Source organism: Montipora capricornis, chromosome 5 (genome assembly GCF_036669925.1).
Source record: "Montipora capricornis isolate CH-2021 chromosome 5, ASM3666992v2, whole genome shotgun sequence".
Taxonomy (NCBI): Eukaryota; Metazoa; Cnidaria; class Anthozoa; order Scleractinia; family Acroporidae; genus Montipora; species Montipora capricornis.
In genome coordinates this window covers 25,655,225-25,662,724 of record NC_090887.1, presented here as the reverse complement: position 1 = coordinate 25,662,724, position 7,500 = coordinate 25,655,225, and positions in this window count along the sequence as shown.

The window sequence follows — 7,500 nt, the reverse complement described above, 5'->3', positions numbered from 1 at the left end:
TCATCAGAACTGGCGGGTGACACGCCTCAAACAGTTTGATGTAACACAAAAGTATATTTAATAATTTTGGCCAGTTTGCACTTAACTTTGTTTTTATCATCAGAACTGGCGGGTGACACGCCTCAAACAGTAAAGTACTGTTACATGTATAAGGCCTTCAGCGCCCAGATGATTCGTCGGAGTGCGCTTAGTTGGTCTGGGAACAGTAAGTACCGCTTAACTTGTATGAGAACTAAGAGGGATCACAATTTCAAGAGGGTACTTATACACCATATTCCAAAATGGCCGTCATTTTAGTATTCTTTTGTTTGATTGCAAATTGGCCCTTTTGGCCTCGCTTTCAAGCGGAAAATTCAAAAGAATATTTTAACTTGAACGAGGCCAAAAGGGCCAATTTGCAATCAAACAAAAACATACTAAAATGGCGGCCATTTTGGTATAAGGTGTATTATCTCATTAGTAATAAGCTGTGTCTAAGTACATGTATGATCAGAATTGCACTGTAACTAATCTCAAGTTAATTGTTAAACTGTAGTTGTAGACTTCATTGACAGTTACATGTAGGTAAGATTCATTTATTGTACATGTTTTAAATAATAATTATAATTATTGTTATTAATATTGTACTAACAATGACGAAAGGCTGCAGTTGCAGTGAAATGTGATAGTATATTACTTAAGATGTCCCGTTTTACATGTCACCAACTACATGTACATGTAACATATACTCTGTGCTTTGGTTCAGGGACACTTTTGAATGATGTGTATGTACATGTATTGTGGCAGCTAATTAAAGCTTGGAATTATGGTTTATTTGAGTTAATAAAGCTTGACATTTGGCACTGATAAAATTGGAATCAACGCTTATGAATACTGAACAGAAAAAAGGAAACCACAGTTAACTACAAGTCTGATTTTCTGTCATTGGCTCAAATTAGCTTATAATAATATTATTCTCATTTCAGGTTTGCAGAGAGTGGAAAGAGATCGCTTTTGTGACAAGGTCAAAAGTGTTTAGGGAAACTGAACAAGGTGAAATTGACCTGTTTGACATCAAGGTTCGTTTGGCTTTTAAATAATATTATTTGTGTTAATTGATACCACTGAATGAAGTGTGAAACGATTAATAAGCTGACCTGTGATGGACTGGGTTTCACTTAGATTGTTTCAATTTTTTCAGTGTTTGCTCTTAATTAATGAATCCCCAGAGATTATATCCAATTAAGAATGATTATTCTGCCATGAATACAATCAAGGGGCAAGGGTGATTCCTCCTCCTCCTTCTCCTTCTTCTTCTGCTTCCTCCCTCTCCTCCTGTTCTTATCTATTTATAAATAATTATTTATGACAATAGTTCTAAGTAATGATTATTAATTTTTGTTATAACTTATTGATTATAAACTAAAAAAGACGTCTATTATTTAAACCTAGATGTTTTTGATTGTACTCTTGGTAGAATACAGTATTATTGTCCTGTTAGATCAGGCAGGAACCCATGTCTCTCTGGAGGCTATAGTTTAATTTATAGATACACAATAGGTGTTTTCAGTGAAAATGCCCCACAGCAACAGGTTGCAGATTCTAACTACCTTAAAGTTTATATACAAATTACAATTTAGTCAAATTGGAAGGCTCACAGTTCAGTTCCAGTTCTGCATTACAATAGGCTGTGAAGTAAATGCTAATGAGACATACAATTTGTGCACTGCACTAAAATATCCATTTGTCCGTCACAGAAAATATTTTGTTTATGGCACCCCTACCTTTCTGGAAATTCCAGTTTAGCTACATCGACTTTCCAGTCTCACTTGTACTCTGTTTGCAGTTAGAGATGTGGATGAAGATTTTCTCTGGAGCGACAAAAATCTTAGAAAAGAGAGCTTTAAAAAAATCATGCAATATAAAAAGACTGTTTATATGACTACTGAAGGTAAATGTATTAATTTTGTTTAATGTAGTGCAAAGAGTGGGGATTCCTCCTCAAAGAGTTATTTGGGAGCAGCCTTGGAACTGGTGACTACGGCCACTTAACCATCGACCATGCCCCCATGCTAATGAGGAGATTCTTGTCGATGACCGAGTTCAGTCAACAAGGATTCGAGGCCTCACACAAAGACCAACGTCAGTTATGGTTAAAGGTGTCACGTTAGAACCTTGCGTGACTCAGCACGCATGCTCACTTGAACTTTGTACCGGTTGGGCACGCCATTCGGAATTTATCTTGACATGGTGTCAGAAGTGGGATTTAAAACATGGACAGCTTTCACAAACCTAGTGCGTTGAGTTTCGACGGAAACACTTCAGAAAATTGGAGAAGATTTAAGCAGCAATACCAGATATACTTAACAGCTTCGGGCAGCGAAAAGAAACATGATTCGATCAAAATAGCTATATTACTAAACTTTGCTGACGAGGACGCCATTGAAGTTTTCAACACATTCCAGTTTTCCGAAGGCGATCAGAAGAAGCTGGACAAAGTCCTCGAGCAGTTCGAGCGGTACTGCAACCCTAGGAAGAACGTCGTTTTCGAAAGACATCAATTTTGGCAGTTATCCCAGAAAGACTCTGAGACTGTAGACCAGTTTGTCACGCGTTTGAAATGCAAGGTGAAATCGTGCGAGTACTCGGCAGTCGATGATATGGTGAGAGACAAGTTTGTGTTTAGTATACGAGATCTAACGGTGAAGGAACGGCTGTTGAGAGAAGATAAACTTACACTGGAGAAACCGATTTCTATGGCAAGAGCTTCTGAGGCTTCGAAAGAGCAGATTAAGATGATGGGCACGAAAGAGCAAAACAGTGAAAATCCGTCTGTGAATGAAATTCGATATGGTGACAAACAAAAGCAAAGTTCTTCGCGTTGGCCGGTATCTAGTTCGGGATCGCAAAAGAAGAAATGTAAATTTTGTGGTTCTTCTCACCCGTGGGGATCTTGTCCTGCCTTTGGCAAAATATGCAGCTACTGCCAGAAGAAAGACCATTTCGCGAATGTCTGCCGAAAAAGAATGCGAGATTCTGGCGGGAAAATTGTGCACGCCGTGGTAGAGTCGGATGGTAGTGATAACGATGCTGATTTCCTAACATTTTCGTTAGAGTCGGGTGGCGAGTGCCCTAACCAAGATGATTGGCACGCCTCATTGAAGATTGCTGGCACTGAAGTGAATTTTAAACTGGACTCAGGGGTGATTGCAATGTTATTTCCCAGTCCTTGTTTGATCGACTCCGGGTTTCACAGAAACAGGCCCGCCAGTTCAAAGCCAAGTTGAAAGTGTATGATGGACATCGCATCCCACCAAGAGGCAAAGTCAGCCTATTTTGTGAGTACAAAGGAAAATTCACAGTGTTGGAATTCATCGTCGTTGAGCAAGACTTACCGTCCATACTCGGGTTGAAGTCCTGCCTTGAATTAGGCTTGATAAAGAGAATCTACAGCCTTGAGGAAGAGCTCCCAGAAACCGAGTACGCAGACGTCTTCGAAGGTTTAGGAGAAATCAAAGGTGTCCAACACAAGATTCAAATCGATCCCAATGCTACACCCGTCGTGCACCCTCCACGCAGGGTTCCAATTGCTCTTCGCGAGCGGCTTAAGGAGGAACTTCAGCGAATGGAGAATCTGGGCGTTATTAAAAAATGTGTGGAACCCACTGCCTGGGTCCACAGTCTCGTTGTGGCCAAGAAAAAGAATAACAAAATTCGAGTATGCCTGGATCCCAGTAATCTCAATCGTGTTGTCATGCGTGAACATTTTCCCATGCAGACCGTGGAAGATGTTATTAGCAGAATGCCCCATGCCAAAGTTTTCAGCGTCCTTGATGCTAATCATGGTTTTTGGCAGGTCAAACTAACTAAGGACAGTAGCAAGCTAGCTACCTTCAATACGCCCTTCGGTAGATACAGTTATACCCGTTTGCCATTCGGTATTGCTTCAGCCCCAGAGGTGTTTCAAAATATCATGTCCCATTTGTTTCAGGACATAGAAGGTGTTGAAGTTATTGTTGATGATTTAATCATGTGAGGAGAGCATGTTGAGCAGCATGACGCAAGGCTTAGACAAGTGTTGGACTGCTGTCAGGAGTGCAACCTTAACTCAACAAGGAAAAGTGCCGTTTTCGTGTACCCGAAGTTGTTTACATGTATGTGGGCCATGTGTTGAGTTCTGATGGTATCAAACCAGACCCGCAGAAAGTTGAAGCAATCATCGCTATGCCGACTCCAGCCAACCGCAAAGACTTACAGAGGTTCTTGGGTATCGTAACCTACCTGTCCAAGTTCATTCCAGACATGCCTCAGATAAGCGCCCCTTTGCAGCAGCTGCTCCAGAAAGATGCTGAATGGTCTTGGGGAAAAGCTGAAGATGATGCATTTACAGGCCTTAAGACAGCCATCTCATCTGCCCCAGTCCTTAAGTTCTTTGACTCCAAGGAACCAGTGACTCTGTCTGTGGATGCAAGTTCGAAAGGTTTGGGTGCCGTTATTCTACAGAACGACCGTCCTGTGGCTTACACCTCAAAAGCCCTAACTCTGAGCCAGCAAAATTACACGCAAATTGAAAAAGAGATGCTCGCAATTGTCTTTGGTTGCGAACGTATGCGCACCAAGAGGTAACTGTTGAAACTGACCACAAGCCCTTAGAAACAATCTTGAAAAACCCATACACCAAGCACCTCTCCGTTTGCAAAAGATGATCCTGAGAACGAAGCACTATTCACTTAATGTGAGATACATACCAGGTAGCCGCCTTGTTCTAGCTGATGCGCTCTCCAGAGCTTACTTACCTATTGAGGCTGCAGATCAACCTGATGAGTTCGAAATCATTATTCTGAGCTATGGACACGTGTCTACTCTGAGACCATGCTCCAGAAATTGACAGCAGAGACCGGTAAGGATCCAGAACTTCAGCAGTTGCACAAAGTTGTCATGAGTGGCTGGCCACGGACCAAAGACGAAACACCAGTGGAAGTTAGGCCTTACTGGAACTACAGGGATGAGATCAGCTGCTATGAGGGATTGATGTTTAAAGGGATCCGCATAATTATTCCTCGCAGCCTGCGACCGGAAACTCTACAGCGCATACATGCCGCTCACTTGGGAATGGAGAAGTGCCGAGCACGAGCCAGAACGGCAGTGTTTTGGCCTGGTATTAATGCTGCAATAGGTGACTTAGTGTCCCAATGCAGTACCTGTCAGCAACATCAGCGAAGCAACCAGAGAGAGCCCTTGATTCCCCAGCAAGTCCCTCAGAGACCCTGGTGCACAGTCGCAGCGGACATTTTCTATTTTAAAGGGAGAGATTACCTACTTGTGGTTGACTATTTCTCCAAATTTCCGGAAGTGGCTCGCCTCTCTAACAAGACTAGCGAAGCAGTGATAATGGCAATGAAAGACATGTTCGCCCGCCATGGCATTCCAGAGAGGGTAATTGCAGACAACATGCCATTTAATAGCCTGAAATTTAAAAGCTTTGCCAGTGACTGGGAGATTGAAGTTGTGACCTCAAGTCCGCACTACCCTAAGTCAAATGGGTTGGTGGAAAGAAATGTGCAGACGATGAAACGGTTGCTAAAGAAAGCTGACGAGTCCAAGCAGGATGCATTCCTTGCTTTGCTGGAGTTTCGCAATTCTCCCATCAGTGGCATGGAGGTATCCCCAGCTGAATTACTTATGGGCAGAAAGCTGCGAACAAGATTGCCAACTTTTAAGAGCCTCTTAGAGCCCAAGACTAGGCCTATTTCTCAAGTCCGTCAGAAGCTGTTGTTACGTCAACAATGCCAGAAAGCATACTATGACCGTGGAACCCGGCCACTTCCCACACTACGTGAAGGCGAATCGACACCTGCAGTAGTCGTCAAGCAACACCAGGCCCCTCGGTCATACATAATATCCACTCCGGATGGAACGCAGCTACGTCGAAATCGTGTACATGTACATCTGCAGTCAACCAAGGAGGAACCACCTCCAGCCATGGGCTCAACATGGGAACTAACCGACGATGAGCCCAGCCCTCCTATTCTGCCACCAGCTGATATTGGGGTTGAAACAAACAGTGCAGAATCACAACCCGACACTTCACAAGGTGACCAACCCGTCAGAAGAAGCCAAAGGATTCGAAGGCCATCTCAACGTCTTATTGAAACTGTATAGACATTGTCCAGTGGGTATTAGTTTTAGGACTACCGAATCAGACTTAGAGGATACTTTAAAACGTTGTTTAATTTCAGTTTGTTATTATGTATTTTGATAAGGGAGATGTCACGTTAGAACCTTGCGTGACTTAGCACGCATACTCACTTGAACTTTGTACCGGTTGGGCACGCCATTCAGAATTTATCTTGACAAAAGGCTTCTAGCCATGACCAGCATAGGGCAGCCTCTTCAAGTAAGCCTTTCTCTTGGTCAATAAAACATATTACATCTAACAACAAGTTGGGAAATTTAGGAAATGTCAAAATAGGTTATAGAAGACTGTACTGCTGAAGGCCTTCTTACATTACAAGTATATACACACATTTTTTCATAGGCAGTAAAGAGTTTGTCTTAAGCAAAATCATTCTCTTAACCTGAGGGATTGGGTTTTAACTTCCTATTTCTTCAATTTTTAATGGCTGTGGCCACTACTCTTAAATTTCAGTGTATGATAATATTATTGTTTTTCATACTTAGCAGGACTTTTTGTCAGATATTGGTAGATGGGCTTTCATTTGGGTGCTAGTTTTCATGGTATCGGCCCATTGTTTTATTTGACTGTCATCACAGGAGTTGTTGTTTATAAAATGATCAAGATGATAAAATAATATTGTATCTGTTTCTCTTTCAGTTGGCCAAATGTTAGTGCATTTTTATGCTGAAAAGTTGCTGTTTTTTCGTTACACTGTACGAGAAGCTTTAAACTCGGTAAGAGGTAATCACAACTAGCAACTACTTACAACTACTTACCTTACAGTACAATTTATTCTTCTTCTAAAGATTGCAAGTCTATGGTTGGATATTGTTGACTGCAACATTAATATTTTTAACTTTTGTCTGCCCGTGATTGCATCTTGATATGTGGATGTTTTAAAAATCAATAATATTGTTGCAAGCACTGAATTATTCACTTCTTGTGAGTGTTAACTTGATTAAAAAGTTTTGTCTGATGGCATCCCTACCTGTCAACGATAGGTATTCGTCTTTTTGGAAACTGATTCTGCTTTAATTTCCTTGAATATCCACTGTTACAGTAGTATCAAAAAATTAGTTTCTGCATTTGGGTGTGAATTAAGTGGCAAACCTATTTTCAAATTGCATTTTTTCCTTCAGGTAAATGTAGTGAACATCAAAGTAGCTACCACTTCTATTTCCGTGGCTGTGGTTGGAAGCCAAAGGACATGCCATGGGACAAATCTGACGTGCTATGGATCAGGGTTATGGACAAGTTGATGACCATGATGTTTGGTGTTGATTTTCTGGAGTACGATTTCGACAAAAAGAAGATATGCCATGTAGCTGACAGCTACACTCCAA